The following is a 19,889-nucleotide window of genomic DNA, read 5'->3' on the forward strand; positions in this document are numbered from 1 at the left end:
TTAGAAAGAAAATAAAAATCCGCGGTTCCTTCCTCAAGCTCTCTTTGGATTAATTGCTATCATCAAGACGTTCAATGTATTAATTAATTCAATATTATTGATTCATCATTAATCATATTGTTCGTCAATTTGGATTTCTTAATAAGGTAAGTGCTAAAGATGGCATAAAACGAGCTAAAGCCGGAAAACCCTCCTCATTGTTTTTCTTATCATATTGACTTCTACATTAGTTGAAAGGGGCATAATACAAAAATAACTTGTCACAACAAAGTAAATTTATGATAGCCTGGTGGAAAAATTAAAAGTTCTGAGGCGTAATTTATATTAAGCTGACAAATTTTAATGATCTAATCTGCATAAAACTAACCCAAATGAAACAACATCCTATTTTTAAAAAAAATAGAGGATTAGTAAATTTTTAGGGCCGAGAAATACGCATGAGATCGGTTTTGGAAAAGCAGATTTATTGTTTTACTATTCACAAAATATAATTCGGAAGATATATAAAAAAAAGAGTGGTGAAGAAAGTGAGTGTCAGAAAAAGAATGAAAGTGAGGAAGAAAGGCTGAAAGATGAAAAACAAAGAGTGAAGTTGACAAGAAAAAACAAGAGAGTGAGAATGAGTGAAAGAAGAGAAATAATGAAAATGAAAGTGAGAGGAAAAGGAATATTGAGCGCCAGAAAATGGAAAGAATGAAGTGTGAAAGGAGAGAGAAAATGTGAGAAAAATAGAGAAATATAGAGAAAAGATAGATTGAGAGAATTAAGTAATAATGAGAAAAGAAAAATTGTTATTGAAAAGAATGGTGGTTACGAGAAGATAAAAAGTGGGAAGAAGCACTAATAAAATTTAAAAAAAATGAGAGCGTGGGAGAAAAGAAAGAATGAAAATGAGTAAGAGAAAATAAAGAATGAGAGTCAGGAAGAGTGAGGCCAGAGAAAAAGTGAGTGGCTTAAAAAGTGCGAGAGCAAAAAAGCGACAAAACAAGTGCGAGAAAAAATTGTAAGATAAGAGAAATAATGAGAATGAGGAAAAGTGAGAGTTAGAAAAAGTTGAAGAAAAGAATGAATGGGAAAAAAGGAAGAAAAAGAAAAAGAGGTATGAGAAAGAGCGAGAGATGTGAAAGAATGAAAAATATAAGAGAAAACTTGAGAGTCAGAAAGAAATGAGAAAGAGATGTCTCTTTTCTCTTTTATTACCTTGCCTTTATTACTCTTCACATACAAACATTTTCTTTCTTTCCTTCTTAGAAGACAAGTAATAAGTATAATATTTAAGCCAATAAATATTTAGGTTGATTGGTAGATGTATAGACAAATAGATAGATAATTAGATATATAGTCGATAAGTAAATAACGTACTCGAGAAACAATTATATTAAGCGCAAATTGATTGGAAATTAAACATATAAAACACGGTAAATTGATGCACTGATACATAAAGTAAATGAAATAGAACAGAAAGTAGTAAACATTCATGTACATTAATTATTCAGAAATCGTGAGATGTATGATGTATGGTCTGGGGTGATGTAGGTTTCAGAAAATTTTTTTCTTTATCGTGCGAACGTTTCAATCTTTATTGAGATCATCTTCAGGGTTCAAAGTGTTTGTCTTCTGTGTAATTGTGCCATTCTTGCGTGTCGTGTTGAGAGAGCCCTGAAGATGATCTCAATAAAGAGCGAAACGTTGGCACGATAAAGAAAATGTTTTTCTGAAACCTACATCAGACCAGACCGCATCTCACGATTTTTGAATAATTATCGATTAACAGTCACTAATCACCTCACATTCATGTACATTAGTGAACCTGTTTTTGGGTAATAACACATTTTGAATATATAATAATTATTTTTTTAAAGTTCCGCTTTCCCACATGAATACAAGTCTTCCCTACTTCCGGTAATTCAGAAGCAAAAAAGATTTGCCATAAACTGATTTTTGATAAATTAATTGGAGTTAATATACGATCAACCGACAAAACTTTACAGCGATAATTTAATCGAAACTTCTTTTCTAAGGACGAATGAAAAACATATTTTACATATTTTTCAGAAACACTCAAGGGTTCCATGATTATAATCAATCATCAAACCCTGATGAAGATAAAAGAGGGAGGCGTCTAATTACAATTGTGTGTTTTGGAATCGGACCAAGCTCAACCACCAGGCATCTGTTTAAATATTAAATTTAACTGGAAATCTTGAAGAAACAACGAAGTTTCATAACTGATAAATGATAAAATAATCTGCCTATTATGTGACCGTCATTTCATTATTCTCCTCTAAAAGTAATCCAGTTTAACGGAAGAAATATCGCCACTCTTCTAAAGAAAAATCTCGATTTTTCAAAAGAAAACATTGGTTTTCGTGGAGTTCAAAAACTATTTGACATTGACTAGAAAGAGCTAACTGAAACTACAGCATCAATGATGAAATAAGAACAATGTATTAGAAATATTAATGAGCGAAAGAGCTGCTTACATCTATAAATAAATGTGTAAATGAAAAGTGAATTTAATTTCTTCTTCTCTCAAAACATTAAGGCAGTTCAATATTCCTAAACAAGCGAAACTAACCGACCCCAACCAAACCATCTGTAACCAAACTATTCCATTAAATTTTAATTCCAAATTAACCCTCTATTTTGTTTTTAAGTAATAGTACAAATAATGAATAGGAAAAGGCATTATCTGTCGTCGGTTCGATCCATTGGGAAATAAATCACAGAAATCCCGTGGGGTAACGTGACAATGATTGATTGCTCAGGCGGATGGTCAGCCAAATGTTACCATCCGGCATTACCTGATGTAATATCAACTAGTTGTTCAAACTAACGGCACACCGATTGTTTGGATTTGACAATCCGGCCGTACCAAGTCTTGAAACCTGCCGATCTGTCTGTAATCATCGGCGTTACACGTGGATGCTTACAGTATGACATCATATCAATGACTATCAACAAATATTGTTTAAAACTCATTAATTATTATGTTGAGGATAAATTTTATTACAAAAATTCTCAAATATTTTGTATCATATCTGTACTCGGTAAAACTTAACAAAACATTACGTTTTATATGTTTTATATTTCATTCTCTCTCAGTCTCTCTCTCTCTCTCTCTCTCTATCTCTCCCTNATATCTGTCTCTTTCTCACTTCAGTTAGGAAGATTGGTAGATGCATAGTTGATGGAATTCTACTTCTTGCAATAATTAGGTAGAATTAGACTGACACTGATAAAGGTAAGAGAAATATTGAGGTCGTGAAAGAATGACATGGGAGAAAAAGTGAGAGTGACAAAGCAGAAGGATGAGTGAAAGGGAAAATGAGTGAATAAATTAAGAGAAAGAAAGGAAATGAGAAAGAGAAGAAAAATAGTTATGAAAAATTTTGAAAGAATGAGAGGAAAGAAAATGAGAGAATTAGTTGGCGAATGTAAAGACAGTGAGAATCACCAAGAATTTTTTTTTATGTTTCTTTATCTTTCTATTACACTCTTTTCTTATTTATTCAAACTTAAAGTTAAAAAATAGTAGGTGAGCAGATGCACACACAGATAGAACTTTACTTTTTGAAAAACTAAACTAGAACTGATAGTCCGAAAGCTAGGAAAGAGGAATAAGAAAAGAGTGAGAGAAACGAAACTGGAGAATGAGATGGAGAAAAGAAAAGTGAGAGTGACGTAGTATCTCTACTTGTTTTCGATCATTGTTGTTTTTACTTTTCTTGATTACGACTGTCTCACTCACTCTCTCTCCTCTCTCTTATGACTCTCTTTTTCTGTCTCTCACTTTCATTGTTACATGAATTTTTTTGTACCTATGCGGCCCTATCTTTCTCTCTTCGTTTCCTCTTCCGCAATCTAATATGACTACCTATATAGATATCTTATATATCGTGTGTGTGTGTGTGTGTGTGTGTGTGTGTGTGTGTGTGTGTGGTGCGAGTGTCTGTGTGTGCGCGTGCGCGTGTGGGTACATTTAAATACAGGGTGTATCAACTTCTATAGTTCACCCATTTAATTAAGCAGAAAATGGTTTTAAACAAACCCCCAGTGAATTTTGGCTAGAAATGGCTAGGTGGTAAGTGATTTAACAAAACTTTCTCATCTAGCTAGGAAATAAAACTACCCTTTTTACTTTACATGAAATGCCATATTTTTATTGCACAGTTCGATTCTAGAGCTTATTTTATGCACTTTTACTGAAAGAAAAATTTTGGTAGGATCGGCCAAGATTGAACATAAGTTTCTAATCTAGATGGGAAATGACACTAACTTTACTATTATAAATGAGAATCCCGTATTTTTATTGCTCAGTTCGATTCTAGAGCTTATTTTATGCACTTTAACTGAAGGAAAAATTTTGGTAGGATCGACCATTTCTAAGTTATGCCCGACGGAAGACGCGTGAGGGGGTATGCTTTATGGCCTCCTCGTTTATTTCGGAAACGATTACCTTTACCAAAAAATAGTCTTATACAAACCCCAAGTGAATTTTGGTTAGGAATCGTGTGGAGGTAAAAGATTTAGCATAACTTTCTCATCTAGAAGAGAATTGACACTAACTTTACTATTATAAATGAGAATCCCTTATTTTTATTATACGATTCGATTCTAGAGATTATTTTATGCCATTTTTGTGAAAGGAAAATTTTGATAGGATCGACCATTTCCGAGTTATGCCCGAGGGAAGACGTGTGGGGGGGCTATGGTTTTTGTAACAGCAGAACAGCCCTCCCCGTTTATTTCGAAAACGATTAGCATTAGCAAGTTAATTTAGGATAGGAATCGTCTCAGAATAGGGTAAGGATCATGGGGTAGTTATTACGCTTCATTTATATTAATTTTTGAAAACAAAAGAAGTCTTTTTACAAAAAAGAATATTTTTTATCATCATCGAGCCTATTTTCTTTTTAAAATGACTACAGATCTACTAATCCCAGGCTCTGAAGTTGATCTCAATAAAAATCGAAACGTTGGCACGATAAAGAAAATGTTTTTCTGAAACCTACATCAGACCAGACCGCATCTCACGATTTCTGAATAATTATCGATTAACGGTCACTAATCACAACACATTAAAATTTATGTTTATAATAAATGCTAAATTACTGCGTTTGATGCGCAGAGCTCTCCTCTTTTCAGGCATGCTTCATTTGTTGCCTTTTCTATTTTCTTTGATTTCTCTGCAAGCCATAAACTTCAGTAAAAGGGCATGAAATAACCATTACAATCAATTCACAAAGTTAGTGTCATTTCCAGGCTAGATGAGAAAGTTATGTTAATAATGTTACTACCACGCGAGTCCTGGTGAAAATTCACTTGGGGTTTGTTGCTAAAGTTAATCGTTTCCGAATTAAATGGGTGGACCATAGAAGGTGATAAACTCTGTATATGTTATGTATGTACCCACATGCACACGTACATTTATATATGTATAACTCATTTCTCTGCTGTTTTCTGTATCTTTTTCAATATGTTTCATTTTGTTCCCCAACCCTACGATAATTTCGATCAGGTACCGTTTCTACAACTTGTCAATAAAGTATGTTATTATTACATTTTTAATTGCTGTTTAAATAATTACTTGTGAACGTGTGTGTAGCTTGTATACGTCCGATAAACGTATGAATTTAAGAACCGGCCCAAAAATCATCTTGTTCACTTCAAATATTGTTGACGTCAAATTAAAAATGATTAAAAATGGAAAAAAAATGAAATGAGGTTTGATTTATGAAGATTGCAATTAAATTGTAATCTGAAGAGACAATTGAGTAAGTGCAGTAATTTACTTGTTTTTCCCACTAGGTTTTTTTAACCTTTTAACAATTTCATCCCACGTTTTTGTTAAATTATCATTAAAGAACAAATACAAGTTAATAGGAATCTTTATGTTTGAATTGTATTTAATGACTAAAAAAAAGAAAAAAACAACATTGAATTATTTGGATTTGACAAAAAGAAAGTAGTGTAGAGTGAAATGTTGAGTGATAATATCCCAACGAATTGTCAGTTAGCGTTCTTCCTTAATCAGATTCAAACCTCAAGGATTCCGACCATTCAACCGCTGAATCGAGGCTTTCACCCGACCGTGATACCAAACACTGTTTACTTAATTAATTAACTAAAAAGTGTAATTAATTAAATATTAAACTGTAATGATTGTATGAAGTTTCATCCCCAGTTGGTCAAAAGACCACTTGATGCACTTCGTTAGGCTTTTTTTTCAACATTGATAAACAATTAAATATTTTTGTGCTTCTATCCTTTAAAATGAAATGGGATATCACGGAATAAAGCAATGACTGGCATAAATTGATTGCCTCTTGAAACTTTTACCGAACTACAAACGTAAAGGGTAAAAAAACCCTAAATGTCAAACTTATCGCTTCGTCGTCTTTGCTCGTCAATCGTCAGGTTTTGCTTGCTAAGGATCATGACTGACTGCATGTCAATTATGTTAAAATGTACAAATCCTACGTGTATATTATTGTTACTATTATTAGTTGTTTTAACAACTTTACACACTTATACAGGATGGTCAATGTAAAAATAACGGGGCAATGAATGAATTACAAATAACAGACTGGCTGATTTTATAATGAAAAAAAATTTGTATATTATTTATACACCGATATATTTTATAAAAATTATTAATATATTTTTCCTAATACATAGTGTTGATATTTTCTCTTTTACTCACCTATCACTAGTTCCTTCGTTCTCTCTACCCTATCGCTCCCTTCCTCTCCTCCCAACCACCACCACTCCTCTCTCTCACTCTCTCTCTCTCTCTCTCTCACACTCTCTCTTTCTCTCTTTCTCTCTCCCTCTCCCGCTCTCTTCGCTCTCTCTCACTCTCTCTCTATCTCTATCTATCTATTTTTTCTATCTATCTTTCTATCTATCTATCTATCTACCAACCTAGATCTCTATCTCCCTGTTTTTCTATGTACATATACAATATTTATCTTTCTATATATGTCTCTCTCTCTCTGTCTCTCTCTCTCTCTCTCTCTCTCTCCCTCTCTCTCTCTCTCTCTCTATCTATCTATCTATCTATCTACCTATCTATCTATTTTTTCTATCTATCTATCTATTTATATCTATCTATCTACCAACCTAGACCTCTATCTCCCTGTTTTTCTATGTACATATACAATATTTATCTTTCTATATATGTCTCTCTCTCTCTGTCTCTCTCTCTCTCTCTCTCTCTCTCTCTCTCTCTCTCTTTCTCTCTCTTTTACTTTTTCTCTCTCGCTCAAACACGCATACTTTTCTCTTTCGCAGAAGATTGAATATAGAAACCTTTAACCTTTTGAAGGCTGATGGCTAAAACTGGCTGATTTTCAATTCATTTTCATTTTAAAGCAAAAGTTGGACAGTTTTATTTTAAACTGCGTCGCCAACTTATCTCGACAAAGATTGAAAAGGAAGTTCATTTGCCCGGAATTCTGTTTGGTTTAGAACACAAATGACGTCATTGGGGTCGCCTCGATAATTTTAGAATGTTCACTTTTAATTACAGCCCTTCTGACATCATTTAAAAACACCAGACGTTTCAAATCATACCGATGATCTCAACAGGCGTGATGGAGGGATTTTTTGTGTAAAATAACTGACCTTGTTACTAAAATATAACTACTTCTTTTCAATTTATAATGATAGATTGAAAGCTTCGGAGGAGAACGTATCGTAAAACAAAGCTTTTACATGGGAGATGTTCTCCTCATCCGGCCTAGGATTCAAAAACAAATTATTTCCCTAAACTCACATCAATGGTTTCTTCGAAGTTAATCGGTTTGGAACAGGGCAACAAGAGGGAACAAGAGGGAAATTTTGCACAAACAAAGAGAATAAGCAGATCCCCTTATTGTGAATAAGTCTAACTAAAGTGGATTTCTCACACTTACCTGGCTTCACGTTCTGTCGACTTCTCAAAAGCTCATCTGGAAGCAAAAATGTCGTTTATTACTGAGAAGTAAAGTGATTTTCTTGCCATAATTATTGAATTATAAATTTTTAAACAACCTATGAGATATCAAAGCATGTTGCAATGAAACATTTAACGTTTAAAAATAATTATTAACAAGACTAAAAGACCGTCGAATACGGTATAAAGTAAATTATATATAACATCTGATCACTTGTTACAATATAGGAGGAAGATTAATGAAAAATGACTACCTTTCAGTTTATAAAATGGTCGGGTGAAATCCAATTATTCACCACGTTTTAGTGCATTAGTTCCATAATGGTTTTATTAACGTTACAATGCTCCACTTGCCTTTAACACTTTAAAGTTAAATTTTCAGGAGTGCGCTTGTCCCTTGTGGGTGGCAACGTTTCTCCGCATGCCGGACAACATATGCGGGCTTTGCCCAAAAGTAAGTGGCCATGTGTCAACCTCGCATGGCCTATTCTTATCGGGTGAGGATGCCTCTTCGTTTATGAGTCAGATCCTCCGAGGGACATCTTCAACAATCCTCTTGATACGCGAGAGCTTCCCTGTCGATCCGGCCCATTGACGCTTCTTTTAATCTGTTTTTTATTGCTTTCTTAGAGTCAGAGAGACGGATCGCGGAAGTTAGGTTCGGAGGTCGGTACGTCCCGGCTTTAGCCGCCTCGTCCGCCTTTTCATTACCGTCCAGACCTAAGTGTTCAGGTACCCAGACAACAACACCGTTTTGCCGAAACATTCCAGTTCATGGTATCTCTTCAAACAATAGCACTACAAGAGGGTAGACGGAAAACCTGTTACGGACCGCAGTAACCGCGCTGACGGAGTCAGTGTACTAGGCAGAAAGAGCCTCCATCCTCTCGAATCACCCCAAGCTCAAGCCAAATCGCATACAGTTCTGCCGTGTAAACGCTACTGTGCGGCGGGAGCGACCACGAAAGGGACTTACCCTCGCTATACACGGCAAACATATTTTACAGTCAAGCTATCAACAACTTATAGAACTTTCATCAAAGCTACGAAAATAGAGGGAAATGTTTTTAAAAGAGAAATTATATTAAAATTCAACTAATACTCGGTTTAATAGTTTCAACTTAAAATTCCCACACACGCTGGGAGCAAAGCTGAAGAACATAATATCTTACTTATACCATTTTTGTCTTTCTATTTTATCATTCTCTCCTTCCCTAATCATACTTACCTCTCCTCACTCTTTCCCATTCAACACTATAAACGTACATCTTACTCGAACCATTTTTTTATTTTATTATATCTTCTAAAATACTTATTTAGGGGGTTCGTTGGCTATAACGGTTTAGCGTTGACGCAACGCTCGTCACTTTAAGGTAAAGGTCCCGGGTTCAAACCCAGCGGCCTTGCATTCAAACCATATATGCTAACTGTCTATGGGTTTACTACTACTCTTTCTTTTCCGACTTTCTTTCCCACCCCTTCAAAATCCAACGTAAATAGATATAAAACAGCAATATCTCACTGGCGCTGTCAAGACGACACACAAGAATGGTACAATTACGCAGAAAACAAACACTTTGAGTGAGTAGAAATACTTGGATTGAACCTAACATTTCTATCATTGTATAAATTCATTTTTTCACATCCTACATGTATTTGTAAAATTTAAAAAATGTTTCTAAATGCCAGGCCCTGAAGATGATCTCAATAACGGTCGAAACGTAGGCACGATAAAGAAAATGTTTTTCTAAAACCTATGTAACACCAGACCGTGCAGAAGAATAGCAGGAAGAAACTGGGGATGTAAGCTAGAAACCCTGTTATGGATGTACACCATAATAGAAAGACCTCTACTTACATACGGAGCTATAGCCTGGGCTGATAAAGTGGAACAAATAACCAAAAGGAAAGAACTCACAAAAATACAGAGACTTGCATGCATCTGCATAACGGGAGCAATGAGAACATGTCCTACAATTAGCATGGAAAAGATATTGGGACTAATCCCCCTATATCACATGATAGAAAGGACAGCACAGAAAACCATAATCAACTTTATTAGAGAGAAACCTCCAACAGGAATAAAACTGAAATGGAGAGACAGAAACAAACTGTGGAAAAACCATCCCTCGCTCATGGCTCCAAGAGATGACATGAACAGAAGGTTTGGATTTAATCAAAAATTCCGAATACATCTGGGCACCAAAAAGGAATGGGAAAGAAAAGGAAATAACTCCCTCAAAAAGGGCACCATCCTTTGGTACACAGATGCATCTAGAACACAAGAAGGTACAGGGGCAGGAGTATCTGGACCTGGAACCAAATACTCAGAACCCATGGGAAAACACACCAGTATCTTCCAAGCTGAGATTCACGCAATTGAAAGATGTATCCAATTCAATCTAAATAGAGGGTACAAAAACATGAATATAGCTATCATGTCAGATAGCCAAGCAGCCATCAAAGCACTAAGCTCAAATACCATTAGTTCAAAGATGGTGCTGAACTGCAAAACCAAACTAAACATATTGGGTATGCAGAATAAAGTTAGCCTCTGCTGGGTCCCAGGAGACATGGGAGTAGAAGGCAACGAGGAAGCGGACACCCTTGCAAGAAAAGGGGCTGCCACACCGCTGATAGGACCCGAACCCTTCTGTGGCATAGGAACCCACACTATTAACCTCAGACAGAAGGACAAAAAGAAAATGAGTGAACTTTGGAATTCACTTATTGGGCATAGACAATCCAAGAATCTTCTAACCAATTTTGGCAAGAAAGAAATCACAGAATGTTCAAAGGAAGCGGGAATAGACTGCGAATCCTAACAGGATTCCTGACAGGACACAGTAGATTAAATGGACATCTAAAGAAAATTGGAATAATCCAAGATGGCACATGTAGATTCTGCAAGGAAGCAGAAGAGACACCAACACACTTACTAACAAACTGCGGAGCTACATTAGCCCGCAGGAGGAAGTGTTTTGGGATGTACAATGTGACCATAGAAGAGCTTCAACCACTGAAACCGGGCCTATTAATCAAGTTTCTTGATGAAATAGTACTCACCGATGTGCTTTAGGCAGAGCACGGGGGATACAATAGGTCTCAAAGGGCGCAGTATACTATACCCTGAAATTACAATCTACATCTACAATCTACAACACCAGACCGCATCTCACGATCTACAAATAATCTTGTGCAGTCGGCGACTTTGGTCTAGTGGTTACGATCGCCGACTTGGGCCTCGAAAATTGTGGGTTCAATTCCAAACTCCGTTACTGTTATTTATTTATACTCTTGTGCTTTTTGTTTTGAAAATGCGTATGTCGTACGAATTTATGAACTTACAAAAAATATACAGTCAAATTGTCAGTAAAAACAAAAAATTATAAAAATTGTTTTTCTTCATTCCAACTTACAATTATAATAGATATTACATAGAGCCAAATAATAATAAATGTATACTGTAAACTGTATAACTCACGTTAAGTGTAAGAAAGGTCCAAGGTAATTAACTTTGCGTGAATAAATAAAACCATCAATCAATCTCTCACTACATGTTAAATTTATTATAACTTATTAAAGCTAAAACTATGCATGTTCCACTATCATTTTGTTTATTTATTTTGTATTTATTTATTCTAGTAAAATCGAACCGTCGATTGGAAGAGAGATCAATATGACATAAATTTGCGAGTATTATAAATACGGCGCTTCAACCGAACAAAAAAAATATATATATATTTTGCTAACACTCGATGTTGAAGTTTAATTTATAGTCATTAACCCCAATAGCCGGCGATGTTGTGGTAATGATATATATGATATGATAAATGGTGATTTGATATTAAAGGTTCATCATTCAGGTGCGTGGGCGCTTGAATTTATAAAGGAGTCGTTTTGCACAGGTTATCTTTAGATTAATTATAAATATACGCCCACGTCCGGTAACCGAGCGGTCTATTAATTTCACTCGGCCCTGCTAAAACATTCATTACTGCCGACAATAAAATCACCAAAGCCTCGGGGCTTTTATCCGGCTCGGACCACGATTGCATTTTCCAAATGTTTGTTTTGAATTTGGAAGGGCGGAAAGGAGGGATGAAGCAGCCGGATCTAAAACGTTCAGAGACGAGAATTTATTATTTGGACAAATAGAAGCTATGTTATCATCGCCTCTCTAAGCGGAGCGTTATTGTTCTGCTCACACGACGTCCTTTTCCGGAGAAGCCTTGGAAGACTAAAATAAACGTAGGAAATCGTTTTTTTTTTCCCAACGATTACACCGTTCCAGAAGCAATCTGTTACAGTTTTTATAATATATTATTTGAACTTGAAAAACCATCATGTCTCAATTCAAAAAATCAAGCTTGTATAACAAGAAAAATGATTAAAAAGCGCGTTAGTGTCTTGTATGTTCACACCTATTACAAAAATAGCCTTTTTTTCACCGCACCGTCGTACCTGAGAAACCCCATACCGGCGGACAAACGTTTTACGTTAATCGAATTTATAAATCTAACGGACTTCAAATAAATGGGATAAAATTACCTCCCAACGATCTTTCCTTCAGGTGAGACAGCAGGTCGGTTTTCTAAATAACAATATTTTCATTTTAAAACTTAAAACAAAAGGTCTTCCCTTGCTGGTTTCCCCTTGCACACTTGCATATTCGTTATTTTCTTTTCTATATATTTGTATTATCTAAAATTTTCTAACTAAGAAGAGGAAAACAGCCCGGAACCCTAAACCTACGTTTAATTATGCAATAAATAAATAACGGTACTAAAACCCTAACAATGGCAACAATATTTAATACTTAGTAAGCAGAATAAAAAGGGGCCTGGTTGAGGACAAGTCTTTTAGTGCTGCAAATGATTTGGTATCACAGACTAGTTTATGGAGACTAGACGGCAATTCTGCTGAAGTGATGGTCTTTCGCGAACGTTCTCTTTCTGCATTGAATTTGGTACAGCTGAAAAGTTCTGCGTCTTCGTCAGCGCTGCAAATGGAGCATAAAGGGGTGTCTGTTTTCTTAAATTTATGGAGATAGTTTGGGAAGTTTCCATGTCCTGATAGCATTTGGGTGGTCCAGCAGTCGGGGTGTAGCCATTTTCGTTTCAACGCTGCGTAAAAATTTGAATGTCAGCCGACTCTGAGTACTGTTTGTCCATCTTTCTTGTCATGATGCCCTTGTCATCTTTCCCAAGTACTCTGTCGCCTCCTTTCCAGTTGAGCTTCGGAACCACTCTATTTCTCCTTGGCTTGCTCCTACATTTGGTGGATAACCACCTTTTATTTAAGGACAAGTTGGCGGTGCGTTGGCACTTACTTGTATGGTGTGGTTCTTATAAGAGCCATTCGTTGGCTTTGCTCTATTATAGCTTTCTTTCTCGGTAGTCGTTTGGCCCATCCGGCTGCACCATAACTTGCTATTGGAGGAAGACACTTTTATAGATTGTGGAGAGCGCTGTTGTGCTTAGTCCATATTCCACTATCGCTAATCCGTTCAATATACTGTACACACTTTTTGTGGTTTCCCTTATTTTAATAGCATGGTGTACCGGGTTCAGGTTATCACCTAATATTACTCCCCAGAACTTGACTTGATCGCTTGGCTTTACTCGTTTACACTCTATCCTACAAAAACACCCACAAAACTATCGTTTATAAAGGAAAAAACGTATATGTTATGTACGTATTTTATTCTTTTCCAATATACACAGTTTATGTTTTAAAAGAAAAATTAAGATAAATAATTTATTGGTGTAGTTCAAAGCGTATATCTGTATTCAACATAAACCAACTTAGCGAAAGAAGGAGTAAGAGACGAATATACGTTACTGAAAACAACGTGTTAATAACAACTAATCACATATTTTAATTAAGAAAAAATTATCTTATTATTTGAAAATTTCTTCTCAGTTTGGTGTATTGGGTTGATAAATTTTGTTCTCCAACATTATGTATTTAAGATTGATGATAAACCGGCATTTTGTATACGAGGTGTACATTTTAATCAGGAAAAGTTTCGATTATAGTTTCCAAAATGGTAGTAAGGAAATTTTTTTATAAACTGAGCACGGATAAATGTAAATAGGTAGTTTATGGTTTAAAAACAAACCTTACAAAATTCAGAACGGATGAATCTTTCACTTTACTCTCCAAACCACAAATAATATATAAAATAGAACTTAAGTTTTTCAATGTAGGAACACTTTTAGAGACTGCAACATGAGGCTAACTGACGGGTGTGCAATATGTTTTTCTTAAACTTTTTTCATTTTTTGACCAATTTAAAATCCGATTGCACCATTTTTTCAACGTAAAAAGTCTTTAAAATGATGGGTCAGGATGTATAGAGTCGTATTTGAAATTTCGAAGTTCAACTGGACTGAAATTTGAATCTAGACTAAAAAATATTAAAGACTTTTTTTTAGCATCATTGATTCAAGAAAAATTCAGCCGGACCATCGAAAAGAACGCCCTGTATATATAAATGGCACTTTTCTGAAATAAATATTACAGAGCATTCTTGTTTAAAAAAAGTCTATGTTAATTTTAATTAAAAATTAAGTAATTTTGGTACATTAGTTTCAAATTTCATTTCTGAATGGAGCTCATTATATAATACAGTTTTTATGATAAACAAATATCAGTAGGATTTTGTTATATGACTTGTTATAATTATATTTTTACAAGAAGATCTTATATTTTTCTTATGGACGCTCTTAGAAAATATAATTTGATTAGCTATAATTGTGTTTCTTTTCTTATAATTATTTTCTTCATTAATGTTACTCGCACTAGTTTTTGAAGTATGTGTAGTTCTTCGATTTTTAATTTAGTACTATAAATGTATCAGATAATCTGTCATCACACTTAAATTAAGTATGAGTCTTAGACAATTGAGAGAAGAGAGTAAAATAAAGAGAGAAAATGTGAGAGAGAAAGATAGACTGAGTGACATATAAACACCAACCATTTATACATAATTAATACTTACAAAAAGAAAATGGGCAGAAAGAAATGGAAAATACGAAAAAGAGAGTCAACAAAGGAGGATTAATAGACGGTAGAAACATATATAAACTAGTTGTGATTAGACATTTAATGTAAAAAGGAAAGATAATGGAAGAAAAGGAAAAGAGAAAACTGAATGCGAAAGAAAAATAGAAGAAGCAATGGTTATTACACTATATTTTAAAAAAATGTTATAAAAGAAATATATATCGCGAGTCACGTTATATGTATCACTCACTGTCGTGAACAAGTTCTCTAGAGCCAGCCGAGCCCTAGAAGATTTTCGGGCATGGCGTAAGAGGACTTCGGATTAGGATTAGGGATAAGTAATTTTCCGTAATGGGATTAAATTAGGCCACGGACAAACATTATGTTAACGTCGATTGTGTTGTTCGTTCGGAAACGTAAAAATGAATTGAATGCTTGGTCAGCCCTAATTTTAGTTTCGAGGTCATTATTATGTTCAAATTTGGTAGTGTACATTTTCAAGAGGTTTTTCATGAAAGTCAAATGAAATTGCATCTATGTTGGCAAGGAGGATATGTTCGGCAAGATGACTTGAATATTAATTTCTCGAATTTTGGAATCTACTGAGGTAATCTTTGATTTTTCCGCTTCTTTTCTTACTGGCTGGCAAAAATAATTCACTCTTTTTTTCTTTTCGTTTTTTAAAGCTGCTTTCATTTTTTCGTAATGTATCACTTTTTTCTCTTTGTCCGTCTAATCTACAAAATTTCAAAAGAAAGATAACAAAATATAGAGGTTTTTATTGAAGATGACCTGAGGACAATGTATGAAAGAAGCATAATAAAGTGATAATAGAAGAACCTGGTTAAATTATCAACTTTCAAACCAAGTAATTTTAAACTTAAAGAAGACATTAAACTTTTTAAAACGTTTTCTTAAGAAGACACATCAAAAAAAGCATAACCCGAAAATCCCATAACATTAAATAAATGTTTTTAGTCGTTAGAAAGTATAAGAGAGTAATAAGCAGGACTGAAGATTTGGCAAAAAATTTAGGAAGCTTAAATTTTCAAGTTATGATTCATTTATGAATGTAAAGCAGTATAAATATTACGCTTTTCACTTTCCTTGAACTTGCCATTTAAATTCATCTACATAAATACATGTATAATGAAAAAATATTATCGTTATGAATTTCAATGAACTGGTGGAAGAGTTATCTCTTTGGTGTGTTTTTCAGATTACGGCCACTGCCCGTTTTAAGCAGGGCTAACGATTCTTCGAGTTGGGAGTCAAATCTTTCTTTGAGTGAGCATCTCTGAAATTGGGCAATCCATCGATGTAAAAAAATGGCTTCGCCCGACGAGGGGTTCCGGTTTTGCCCCTGAGTGAAGCTAATTTGGGTCAGGACGAGTTTTGGTGTAAAGATTTATGATTTATGCTCAAAGTTGGATTTTTTTTTTGCTGGTGCCAAGAAGGGAGTAAATAAATATTTAAGCTGTGATCGTTTATGAGTCGCTTTTATCACTTAAGGCCCCCCGGATTGAATATTAATTTTTTTGGCTGTCGTTCAGGCTGAGTCGTTTTAGCGGTCACGCTCTTTTTCACTTAATCAGCTTAATCTTTAATTTAACAGAATCAATCTCGATCGAAAACCGTTGTGATAAGTTTCAAAAATACCTCATGATATTGATTTTTGTTCAAATTATAAAAACCTAAAAGCCAGAAATGTCGTTCAAACTTCAAACTCTGCCTATATTTTTATAAAAATAGACTGGGAATAACCAACATGGCAACACACAACGAAAAACCTAATTGTCATAATTTTTAGTTCAAATAAATTATAATTGTTTGTAGACTCAAAGTCTTTATGAGGGAGTTATATTGATCTAAAGCTCGACGAAAGCCTTTGTTTTCTTTCCATTTGCCCTTTGCACTGATTTTCGATACAGATTTACAAGAGGAGGCCATGGACATGGATCACCGATTTTAAAAAAATTCTTTAGTGATACTAGGTCAAAAATTATTAGTAATGTGTCCAAGTGTCTTGTCAAATAGCCATGGAAGTAGAGAAAAATATTTTAAGTAATTTTTAAAAATATGTTTTTCTCCGTTTGTTGTGCATGTATATTAAGGTCATTTTAAATAACTTTATTTTTAGTTTTACGAAAAATATAAAATATGTGAATTAGATATGTATATGCAAAATTTCAAAAACCAAATGACCCTAGGAATAAAGTAATCCAAAATAATTTATTTGAACAACAAAGAACAAATCGGATTCATTTTATTCATCCTGTAATACCATTAAATGTGAATTTAATTCCAATCAGAAATTAGACATTTATTGGCTGGATTCGTCGGGGATTTTTTTCCACTCAAATCAGGTATTTCACAAAAAGCTGCATAAGCTCTCTGGGTTTTATCCAAATTCAACGTTTTAAAATTTCAATTAATTATTCTTTTTTACGTTTTACGGAGGGTGTACGTTTAAGCCAACTATTAATTATTCCAATGAAATATTCTTTTCGTTAGTTCGAATCCCGCTCGTGATACTAATTTTTTCATCTCAATCAAGACTTTAAATTAAAAAAATAATTAATTGAAATAAGTATTTTGGTCAATTAAACCAATAAACAAAAATGGGTTTTATTATAGTAGTTTAAGAGTTAAATGTCTCTTACTTCAGACTCGGTCAACATTTTTTATTGAATTTTAATCAATTATAAGTGCAAAAAATAAGGATAAAAACCACAAAAACCGTTGAATTACTAAGAAAAGTTATCACCGTTGTAACTTTTAATATATAATAATTTATGGTGTTGCCAAATCCTGTAACCTTTTTTGTAGATCGGTCGGGTCCTTTAAAACTTATTATATTTTTAGTGATTGTGGAGAGAAAAAAATCATAGGCATTTGGAGGGCGAAAAGTGCGTATTTCCACGCAAGAAAAATGTATTCAGCGGAAAATTTTGGTGAAGTTGTTTTTTTTGTTTGCAATTGTTCCTTGCTTAAAAAATCTTTTAGTCTACTTTGCTAGGTCGGTCGTTCATAAAAATTGGAAAGCTGAATATTTCTTCTGCCACCTATGTCAATGATATTTCGACATAATGTCATTATATGTGAGAAAATTAAGAATGAAAACAACAAAAACACCCTAAAGTTTATTTTATATATCCGGTTCGTTCTCAGGTAATTATAGAGGAAGGATCAGTACAGTAATTTTATATTTATCACAAGTTTTGTGATTTTAGTAAAATTTACAAACATTTAGGCCAAAGGTTTCATAAAATAAAATTTGATTTTCACAAACATTTGTATTCAGAGGTTTTTGTGGATGCAAAAAACGAATACAGTTTGTATGTAAATAACCAAACAACTATGCAAAGTAGGTCACATTGTTTTAACAAGAAACAAAGTTGGTATTCGTTTTTCTTACCCCAAAAATCGCGGAATACAAATTTTTGGTAAAATCAAAAAATCATTTTTAAAACTAACGTCTCAACATTTTTAAGAAGAAATACAAAACTGTTTGCAATCAGCATTACTGACAAACATGTAAATCTATTTTAAATAATTGACATCAATTTCAAATTAGATCCGTCGTGATTAAAGTACAAATTTCATTAAATAAGTTTCACAACTTAATCTCGAACACTCCCCGGCAACATATTTCTCTACGCATTGTATAAAACCCAGAAGAGGTATGCAATCCCCAAGGCCATAAATAATTAGGAAAGGTGCCTGAACAGTTTTATTATCCCAGTAAACACCGGTAGGCGGAGAATTTTACTGGAGTGGCAGAGTTATTAGAACCCGGAGCCCCTGTTCAAATTCCACTCGTCCTCCTCGAGAGGTCCAAATGCAAAAATTGGATGGTACGACTTGGCAACACAGTTTAACTTCTACTCCTTTTCAAGGTGATCTCAGATACGAAAAGTTCCTGTCATAAAACTCGGGAAAAGTTTTCTCTCTGAAAATCATGTCGGTCGTTATGCTATAAAGCTGTTACAAAACTCCATCAATTTGGCTCAACTCTAAGGGGTTGATACGAGTGGATAAAACTAAATAAAATATTCAAACTCCTCTCTAAATGTTAATGAATAGAAAATTAACAATAAATTTTAATACTTTAAAAAAATATGTTTTGTAAATAATAAATTTATATACGGTTTCGTTTGTCGAAAAAATGTTTAACAATTTAAATGTATTAATAAAGAAAAAATAGGTCGACACATTGATAGAGAAATATAGACAGAGAGAGAGAGAGAGAGAGAGAGAGAGAGAGAGAGAGAGAACGAGAAAGAGAGAGAAAGAGAGAGAGAGAGTGAGAAAGAGAGAGGGTGAGAAAGGGAGGGAGAGGGAGTGGGAGGGAGAGAGCGAGATATACAATCTGAGGGGTAAGAAATGGCGTGATAGAGAGAAGAGAATAAGAGAAAAAGAAAGAAATGGTGAGAGAGAAACAAAAAAGAAAAACATGTAGACAGCCTGTTAGAGACACATAGTTTCTTCATGGGGTATGATTACGAGTGAGTGAGAGGAGGGAGTACGTGTTAGAAAAAAAGAAAGCTAAAGAGTAAGAGTGAGAATGAAAGTAAGAGATATATATATATAGAGAGAGAGAATATGATGACAAGAATTAAATATTACAGAATATGACATTTTTGTCAGTGCCGCCTCTCAACGTCTTCCACTCATAAATTTGTATATTACGTGTATTATACAAATTTAGGACAAAAGATACTTCTTGTGACCGTGCGCAGTTCAACGTGCTTTAAAAAACATGTTACTGTGGTTATTTGACTCAGGGCTGGATTCCACGCAAAACTCTTACAGAGCTTGTTAAGAAAGTTTTTAAGTTAAGCGACAGAAGTCTACCGACCATCACGATAGGGTAAGCTAAAAAAAATTATTTATAAAAAACCATAAACTTTTTCTCACTTGATGCCCGCAATTCGTT

At 34.3% G+C, this 19,889-nt stretch overlaps 1 protein-coding gene across 6 annotated transcripts in view; it reads right to left on the bottom strand.

Annotated features, from left to right (window-relative positions):
* Positions 1–19,889, bottom strand: part of LOC106668989 (diuretic hormone receptor-like) — a 288,654-nt gene that overhangs the window by 124,619 nt on the left and 144,146 nt on the right. For 4 of the 6 annotated variants that reach the window (XM_014398227.2, XM_014398218.2, XM_014398236.2 and 1 more), the window contains one exon: positions 7,920–7,955. The exons of the other annotated variants lie outside the window; for them this stretch is intronic. The gene's annotated coding sequence lies outside the window, so the exon portion shown is untranslated. The remainder of the gene's footprint in view (positions 1–7,919; positions 7,956–19,889) is intronic. 6 annotated transcript variants of the gene reach the window in all.

The sequence above is a fragment of the Cimex lectularius genome, unplaced genomic scaffold (genome assembly GCF_000648675.2).
Source record: "Cimex lectularius strain Harlan isolate CLEC.00 unplaced genomic scaffold, Clec_2.1 scaffold85, whole genome shotgun sequence".
Taxonomy (NCBI): Eukaryota; Metazoa; Arthropoda; class Insecta; order Hemiptera; family Cimicidae; genus Cimex; species Cimex lectularius.